Raw genomic sequence first — 9,977 nt, forward strand, 5'->3', positions numbered from 1 at the left:
AGTTTGCAACAGGCTGCCAGGGAAAAAAGGGAACAGGGTTAGGCTGGTGTGGGATGTGTATGAACATTGCACAGCCTCAGGCTGGCCTTCAAAGCAGCCACCACCTTTTACATCCCCGACCATCTGATTTTGTAAGGGTGGAGACTGTCCCATCTGCAGCAGCAGCATCACGCTGAGCAGCTTTTGGGCTGCCCAGAGCCAGAGCAGAGCACAGCCAAGCCAGGTACCAGCTTTGTACCCAATGTTCTCGCCTGCTGCATCTTCCCAGTCATGCTGCCAGCTTCATTTTTCCAATGGCTTTATTTTGCCTCTAATGTCCTTGTTCGGGGTAATTTTTTTACTACAATTTTTTCTTTGTTTTATTGCTTTTCCACGCAGCCTGATCCCAGCCTCTCAGATGAGCACAGCCAAAATCACACCAATACATCACCATAATCAGATCTGATTGCAGGGGCTCTCTGGGAGCCAAGGCACTGAGCGAGGGCTAACGGGTTTATTGATCACAGCAGAGTGACAGCTCTCTCTAGAACAGGATTTAGCTCCTAGGTGGGCTCTAATATGTACATGTGTTTTTTCTCACTGGCAAAAGCAATGTGTAAATATTCTGCTGTTAATGATACAGGTCTGTTCCTGGTTAATAAATGGAGAAACAAAAAGATTGAAGAGAATGTCTTGCCTTCTAAAGCCTCATGACTGATCCTAATGCCCTGTCCTTTTTCTATCAATCAAGGCTGATTGGCAAAGCTTTTTAATTCAAGTCTCTAAGCAGGATGATCAGCATTTACTTAGCTAGTGTTGCTTTCCACTTGACCAGGCTGCTCTGGAGTAAGGTATCACCTTATAGTGCAAACCCTCTTGCAAGGGATAAAGAAACTGAGACCACCTCCATCCTCCTCGTTAATGATCCTCCTGAGCAGCTCTTGGTGTGGGTTGGGGAATGGGGTCCCACAGGAGGTGGGCAGGCTCCCAGTGAGGACCGTGGCTCCGAGGGCAGAGGGAAGAGCACAGGGCACTCCTGTGGCCCCAGCCCAGCTGTGGTGCTGGCTCGTGGCAGCCCAGCCCCGGCCCCCCCGAATCCCCAGTGCTGGTTCCAGGCATGGTGCGTGGCCTGGGACTGAGTCCCAGAGCTGCTGCAATATAAAACAAACCTGGCAGCAGGAGCCTGCAGCCTGTGGCACATCCCCCCTGGCTATTTTTAGCTGCTTTTCCAGAGAAACAAGGCTTATGCAACCTGCCTGCAAGTGCAAGGGCTCTGGCTACTGCTCACCGTGGCACCTCCACCTCTTGGATGGGATAGTTGCTCCAGGATGAGTTTAACAATGCTACTGGAGAGGGAAAGCCTATGGAGCTGCAACACAAGCAACCCACAGAGCTGGACCATGAGCTCTGCCACTTGCAGGGTGATGAATTCCTCCCAGTGTTTCTTCTGTCACCTGTATCTGAGCACCCAGCCTGGGCTGCCCGGCAAGGAGAGCAGGGAGACGGAAACATGGAATGCAACTAGGCTAACATTTTAAAAAATGACTCAATTTTATGGACTGAAGTTGTTTGCTTACAAAATATTGTTCTGTAAGGTCCTGTTTCTGAACAAGATGGAAGCTGAGAGTGGTGGTTTGGCATTGCAGGGATGATGCTCCCAGGGCTGGTTTTGCCTCACTGGCTTCATAAAGCACACCCAGAATGTGCAGAGAGCACTGCAGATTTTACACAGAGCATTTTCACTTGATACAAAAAAGAGGAACTTTTTTCCTCAGGTACTATATTTAGATCTTTTATGTGGAATAAGAGTTTGTTTTGTCTCTTCAAGAAAAGTAGAGACTGCTGAGCCCCTGGGAGCAGGGGAGCCTGGAGCTAGGCAGGACCACTGTAGATGTTTCAAGGGGTTCAGGACCCATCTCCAGCCAAGACTTCCATGGCATGAGGAAGCCTTCAGTGCCTGGGAAAAGCCCACAAGGCTGTTGGGGCAGTAGTCTGATGCCTTGTGACATTCTCTACTGCTACAGCCATGCTCCAGCTGCAAATATCCATCCTATTTGTACTTCAAAACAAAAGCAAAGCTCTTGTCTGCAGGACAGCAGTCAAATGCAGCTTGGGCCATTTCTCAGCCCCTCTAGTTTTGCCAGGAAGCAGCACACACTGCTGTGAAACTCCAGACTGAGCCATAGGGGTGAGACAGGAGTTAACAGGAGCCATCTGTGCAGGTTAGGAACCATTTCCTTCCCTTTAACCAGTTTTGGGACAGCTGGGTTGTTCTGAGATACAAGGAAGAGTGCCTGCCTCTTTGTGCCACCTGGAGATGTCAAATCCCACACAGCAGCATCCAATATGGAGCAGCTCAACAGTATTTCAGGTCATTAAACTGATGCAGTGCTCAGCCCTCCCACCAGCCATTTGTGCACAGATCACAGGTGCTCTAGATCCAATAAATTCTCCTAAAATTTCTGAAAAGTGAAAAGTTTCTGCTGCCAAACAATAAAAATATTAGACAATTGTTCCAAGCCTCTGTGTACACTGATATTCCTGCTAGGCTACAAAACACATTATTAAGCACAGAAAGGATATTGTGCTAATGCTACAAAAGCAATAAAACCAGCCTGAGTTTGAGTACTCAGAAAGCTGCTTATCTGCTCCTTTGGACTAAGAAGACTCAATGCCTTTCAGGTATTAAAAGGGCTGAATTATATCTCAGTCTAAACTTGGAAGTCAGAGAAGCCACAGACCTCTCCAAGACCTATGAAGGAAGTAAAGCCCTTTAAACCCCAGCTCAGCTTTTCAGAAAGAGCATTTGACTCCGGGAGGGATCCCTCGTTTGTTTGTTTGCTTGTTTGTCTCCAACCAAGCTTATTCTCAAGCGATTTGCACTGACACCCAGCATGGACTTGGACTTCTCCAGAGCTTCAAGAAAGGTCCCATTCCAAAGGATTGTGCCATCCCAGGTGAGGACAGATGGACGTCCAGGGAGGGACTCAATGCCAACCCCGTGCTTGATTCCCTCCCATCATCAAGCCACCAAACAGCCTTTTACAAGGGACATTGTTTTCACCTGAAAATATGGAGACTGGGAGGCTCCGTCTCCAACCTAATGACCAACCTAGTGCAGCCCTGGAATCTTAGAGGTCCCGGCATCAGAGCCAATCCTTCCACTGGCAAGCTGCAAAAGCTTTGTAAATCAAGTGTGTGTTTGTGGAACACCAGCCCTGGGTAACAGCCGAGGTCCTGAAGGTTAAGGGATGATATGGGAATACAGCAGACCTCAAGGATCCTGGATATATTTTCTATTTGCAGATTTATGTGCCTGTCCTGGCATGTGTTTTTTGTCATGCATGCAGCATGAGCCCTGGATTTGACACTTTAAATCGAGGAACAAAGGACTGTAACAGTAGAGGGGGCTAAATTGAATTGAATTAATTTGTTTATCCTGCAAATCAACATCTGCTCAGACGTATTTCTTTCAACTCTGAAGTTGTCATAACGGAATATTTTGCCTTCTGCTCAGTCTAATTATAGATGCATGAGCCAAAAGCTCTTAATTTTGCTCACAGCCATCAGTGGGAGCTTTTCTGCAACACAACTAAACCAAGGCTCTTTCTCGGGAAGGTGTTTTCCCCAGGGAGTTGTGTGTTGGTACCCATCTATGGGGACATTTTTGCACTGAATTCATTGAAAAGCTGCTTTTCAGCACTGATGGAAACCATTACAGAAGAAGACACAGCATCCCAAAGGGTCAGTTCTGCTCAAGCAGGGATGGGAGGAAGTGCTTGGAGGCACACAGCTCTGTCATCATCACTCTGCAGTGCCCAGGAGGAGATGGACTTGTGCCACAGCACAAAACAGAGCACCCCCCACCTCGGAGGGCCCCAGAAAGGATCATAACTGTGTAAGTGTCCAGCATGAAAACCTTTTCTCTATCCTCATATCATCATAAGATCCTAGAATGGTTTGTGTTGGAAGGGACCTTCACGATCAGCCAGTTCCAACCCCCTGCCATGGACAGGGACACCTTCCTCTAGATCAAGCTGCTCCAAGCCCTATCCTATCAATTCCAGGGATATGGCATCCACAGACTTTCCTGGCAACCTGTGCCAGTGCCTCACCACTCTCACAGGGAAGAATATGCCAGGGTGGCTCCTGCAGGATGGAGGTGCCCAGGCTGGGGCAACCACGGGGCTGGCGAATCCCCCCAGCCCACACAGACATGGCCAGAGGTTCAGTGGCATCAGCCTGAGGAGCCTGAGCCAGGTGCAGCCTTGTCCCCACACCTTTGACTCCAGCAAGTGTGTGACCTTAGGAATCACAGTTGCATTTCTGATCAATTCAAACTATATATAACCTTTTTCTGCCACCACCTAAAGAAGTCCAGGTATCCCACTCTGTAATAATAGAGAATTGTGGTTTAATCCTTTCAGGAAATATGAGGCATCGCCACTTCAAAAGGTCTCTGAAAGCAGAGGGGAATTTTCAGCTACTCGCTGATGGAAATTACATGGTTTTATTTGCCAAATCAGGGCCAAACCAGGTTGGATGCAAATAAATACAGCTCTGTTGTTTCCAGAGAAGGGTCTCTGTTGACTTACTCTACACAGAAAGATAGAATGACTTTTCTTTGCCTTGATTGTTTTGGCACAGCTCCGGGTGCAACAGCTTACTAAGAACTGTCAACACCAAAATCCAGATCTGCTATTGAGTAAAATGAGCACTCACAGTGTTTCCAGGACTTCTGGCCACAGACCCCACAAGAAAAAGGACATGAGGATAGAAATGTGAAGAGAAACTACTCTTCCCTCCCTCCAGAGCCATACCTGTCTCTGAGGTCCCTGCAGGACCTTTTTTCCGCTCAGGAGAATGTCTCCAGCATCTGTCAGTGGTTGCTGCCAGTGCAGTCCTGCCCTGAGGCTCCTCAAGATGTTGTCTGCCTGCCTATTGCTGCCGCTGCTTATCAGCAGCCCTGGCTTGAGGCTTGAGCAGTGCATGGCCATTATTTCCTCTGTAGAGTTGCAGAGTTGGGTAAAACAAGAAGCTTTTTCCAGTGTTTGATATTCACAGCTGGGGATTGCAAAGTAATTAGCTCCCCTATCTGAAATCATCTTCAGAGAACCAACTGGGGCTTCTTTAAGTAAGGCTCATTTAAAAAGACCATCATTAGCAGCACTGGGCCTCACACCATTTAAAGTTTTTTTCAGAGAGGCTTGAGGAGGTGAAGAGTTTTTGCCCTTAAGTCACAGATTTGAGTGTTTTTCTCTCCTTTAGAAATATGGCCTGGAAAACACAGCTGCTGAGGGCAATCCCAGTGCAGGGTCTGTATTGGCTTACGCAGAGGAGGAGTCAGGATGGATGTTTAACTTCTCTCCATGTGCCTAAAGCACCTTCCTTACCAGCTGTCTCTGGATCCTCTGTCAGAGTGGTTGCCTCAGAGGTTTCATACTTGGGTATGATATATTGGACCAGAACTTACAGCAAAAGTTTAATATTGCCACTTAAATATAAAGACAATATTAAAAAATAAAATCCCCTGAAACCAGCCCACCCATTCACACCAGGTAGCTCAGTTGCAGTTTCATCCTCCAGAAACCTTGGAAGGGCTCAAGACCCTGAGTGAGAGCAAATGCAGGAGCAGTCCAGATCCTGTAAAATGTGGAATAAGCAGCTGGAGGGCAGTTAGTGCTGTAGTTAACAATACAGCAGATTCTGCCTGGTAAATGGGCACGAGAGACCCAGGACAAAGAGACATGGAAAACCTCCTTGTTCCTCCAGACACCGGAAAATCCATTTCTCTGACCAGTGCCTGGGTGGTCTGTCCAGTTGGATTTTAAGTTCTAGTGAACAAGGATAAAAGGTATGAAGTTGAGCAGGAATGTGCCTGGTGAAACCCTGGCCTATGCCAGACAATTCACAAGTTTTTGTGGGGCCAGGATTTGGCTCTCTGCCAGCTGGCCTGTGTCTGTACTCCTGTGTTAGGAGAGTAGCAGTGGCTGGATGTAACTGGTGTGCCCCAAATATCTGCAGGACTTTCTCTGCAAGTGACACAGGCTTTCTCCAAGATGAAAGGCTGGGGAAACCAAGGTAGCACTTAATCAGTATCCTCTCCCAGAGACTGAGCAGGAATTTGGAGCACTTGAATAGTCCATCCTCAAAGAATCCTTTCCAGGTCTGACTCTGATCCTGGTGCATGCTGAGACAGGACTATGTGAATTCGTAATCAGTGCTGTAGACATGATTTAAGGCCCTATAATATGTATCTCACTATCACATCACAATGCTTTGCATTGAGGAGCTCCAAGTACTGTGTTTTCATGCATATAGCCTGCATCTCAGATAATTCACTCCACTGTAAAAGAACTGTCCTTTCAAACAATTCCTTAGCTAATCTGCATCCCCAGATAACCCAGGGGTCATCCCAGAGTATCAGTTATGTGTGTGGAACCATGGGGACAGGGTGGCAAGTATCCAGTCTCCTCCTTCCTTGAAGCCTCCACCATCCCTTCCTGCTCCCACTTCCTTCCACAAAATGCCAACTTTTCTGCAGTCCCCATCTCCCTTCCCGTGTGCAGCAGATGTGAGATGGCACAACAGAGCCGACAGCATCTCAAGCTGCTCACAGTTACCTTCTGGTCCAGTTTTGTTTCTACATGTAACTGGTGCTGAGCAGGGCTCATTGCAGGGACTCCAAGGAACAGTCAGTGTGGTGGCAGCCTGCAGCTGCCAGCAGCTCATATGGGGAGGGTGGAAAGATGGGAAAAGTCACAAGCTGGGCCCTAAAACTGTGCTGAAAAACTAAATAACTAATTCTTTCTCTACTGCTCATGTTGCCCTCTCAGAGCTAACTCTGTCCAGACGGTCTTCCTGAGTCTTTTTTTCTTGTTTCCATTCAGGATGCAAACAGTAAAGCCTTCCTGATGCCAATTTCCACTTCAGCCTACAGAAGCCTGGCAGAGAAACTGAGCATTTACAGGGATGCTTCCTGCAGCCAGGAGCCTAAAATTAGACTTTTAATGCCACTGCCAGCACCTGAGAGGTGACCTGGTTTTCAGAAGTGGGGGGGAATGTCAAAGCCTGGTCCATGTAAGGCTCAGTGCTCCATGACAGCAGCTGAGTCTGCAGCTGCTCCAGATCAGCTGCTTAAAGCCTGGTCTGTGCCAGTCAGACAGGCCTGCAGCACAGAAAACCCAACTGTCCTCTCCTTAGGGGACCTACCTGCAGAGCTGTGTCATCTGTGGCAGATTTATACACCCACCTTGCCTCCTCCAACCCCTTCTCGCTCACAAAAATGTCCGATCATCCCTTTTAAGTTCTGCTGTTGAACAATATGGCACACACGTTTGTTCTGCTGGCGAGGTAATGGCATCATGTATTTGCAAACATCAGCTCATGGGCATTTCCCCAGCTATGGGGTCTATTTAAAACCATAAAATGTATTTCAAGACTTCCAAATGAGCCAAAGGAATAGCTCCCTGGCCAGCAGCAGTGATGCTGCTGGGTATACACAAGGCCAGCCAGCTTCGGCAAGACAGTGACACATAAAACCTCTTTTATAACAAAAAAACAGTGAGTGTATCAAACCCTCTGCACATGCTGCACCTTGGGGCCTGTGTTTGTTTTTGGCCAAGGTCATCACATGAATTATGTCCTCATTGCAGGGTTTGTTAGAAAGGTCTTTGAAAGCAGATGGGATTGTGAAACACTCCTTTAATACACCTAATGCATTGCAAATAGCAGTGAAAAAACTGACAGCAGGCTGGAATGCTGAGAAAATTGCTTTGCTAAACTAAAGTGTTTAAAATAAACTTTAATGTTATTGATTTTAACCCATGTCGGGAAGCTGAAGCAAGAAACATTCTTTCTAGTGTAAATGAGTTCTGCTTCAAGTCTCTGTGAAATTGAAAAAAGCCACAACAGAGGGAGTAAGAATTAATCTGTGAAAAACTGGAGATGTGTGAGCACGTCAGGAGAAAATAAACACAGGCTGGGCATCCCTTACTTGCTCTGGTTTTATTATTTTCTTTCACCAAGAAATATGAGCATCCTGGCTTATACTAGGTGCCCCAGCTGGATGAGGCATGCGGGCAGCCAAAGCCCACTATCCACTGTCCTTTGGGCAGGGAGAGTTCATGTAAAGCCATTGCCTGTCCTGGAACTAAGCCAGGACCCTTCCAGAAAACACCTCGTTTGGTTTCCATTGCAAAGTCACCTCCACGTCTTTGGTAGCTCCTGTAAATGCCACAGGGAGGTGGTGTCCCATGGCTCAGTCACTGAATCTGAGCTGGCACAAGCACTGTTCGCCCACCAGGGAAGGGCAGTGGGAAAGGGGGGGGATTCTGTGATCACATCAAATTGTCTGTTCAAGCTGTGAAATGAGAAATCAGCACTTTCTGGAGCAATGCCTGCAGACAGCTGCTAAGCCCCTGGCCTTCATCTCATCCCATCTCATCCCCATCTCGCTGGGGATGTGGGAGTTGTCTTTGCACCACTACAGTGAGGGAGGAACAGCAGTGACAATCTCGGTCGGTGGCTGAGGTAAGTGTGGGGGTGAGGGTTAGACCGAGCTGTACCGGGGGTTCCCCAAGCCGGGAACAGCCCCGGGCCCCGGCAGGTCCAGCAGCGAACCAGGCGAGGAGGGGGCGGTGCCGGGAGCACCCGAGGGAGATTCAAACGCCCCGGGGAGCGGCGAGCGGGCAAAACCGGACAGAAACCGGGCAAACGGCTAGCGGGCAAATGGTAAGGAATTGGGCTGATGGGAAATCGAGCGTGGCACATGGCCCAGCAGCTGGCCCCGCAGTCGGTGCGGCGGTCTGTAGGGCAGCTCGCAGGGCAGTTCACCCAGCAGTCTGAGCACGCAGGGCAAGCCAGAAGGGCTCCTCTCTGACCACCCTGCAACAGCCAAGAGAGGCAGCAAACAGACTCCCGGTGTGGAAGGATGAGCATGCAGAGCTCCTTTCAGCCCATCCCATTGGCGTTCTCAGTGTAAGCTAGCACAGTGCAGCTGCCCCATGGGCGCATGGCTGACGGCTGTGCCACGCTGGCATGAGCAGTGTGCCTGGTGGGTCAGGCCCATTGAACACCAGTCCTGCCAAGCAGAGTGGAGGAGCAGCCAGACCCATCCCTGGGCACTGGGAAACCCCCTGTGCTACCTCTCTGTGTCCTTTGGATCATCCCTCCTGCCCCAGAAGCTGGCACTGATGGAAGCTGCCAGGGCTTCTCCACCCGTGGCTGTTTCTTGTATAAGCAGGTAGTCACTTGCCTTCAGGGGTGAGAGTAGAACATATTACACTCTCCCAGGAGCTTTTCTACTTTTCGACCTTCCTCTGATCCCATACGCCCTTTCTGGCTGGGCAAGTTCCATTTCTGCTTAGGGACTGTGTTGTGCCCATCCACTTCCATTCAATGGTGACCCAAGCTAAACACACAACGTTTGAAGAGCCAAAGAAACTCTTTCAAAATGAGAGCTGGGAAATGCAGCCTGCTGCCCAGGCCGTGTCACGGAGCTGGCTGGGAGTGGGGTCTTTGAAGTGACCTCGCATTTGAGGCTACAATGCCCCATCCTGCCTCATGTCCCAGTCTCCTTGCAGGGGCCCTGAACTGAGCAGAGGGTCAGATTTGAAAAGGCTGCTTGCTCGCTTCTTTTTCCTGGAAATCTCCCAGCCAGCTGCTGCTGCGGCCTTGTCTTGTTTGGCTTACAAGGTCTGATAGGATCAGAGCCCAAGATAGTACCCAGATAGGCCAAAATGACTGGTGTCATCTGCTCCTTGCTTGTAGGAACAAGCTCCCTAAGACCTGATGGTGACAGGTCTGTGGGGTCCTCCTGGCCATAACACCCTTCTCTGCAGAGAGGATGTTGCTGACACATCTTCTAGACCCCTCCTTTCAAAAGAGTGGAGAATAACCCTGCATTTATCTCCGGGCTTTAATAGGCATTGTAATGCAAAGCAGCTGCTCAGCCCCTGAGGGATCTGTGCTCTCCTTTTGGCTCAGTCTCGGCACAT

This window comes from Corvus hawaiiensis, chromosome 6 (genome assembly GCF_020740725.1).
Source record: "Corvus hawaiiensis isolate bCorHaw1 chromosome 6, bCorHaw1.pri.cur, whole genome shotgun sequence".
Classification (NCBI taxonomy): Eukaryota; Metazoa; Chordata; class Aves; order Passeriformes; family Corvidae; genus Corvus; species Corvus hawaiiensis.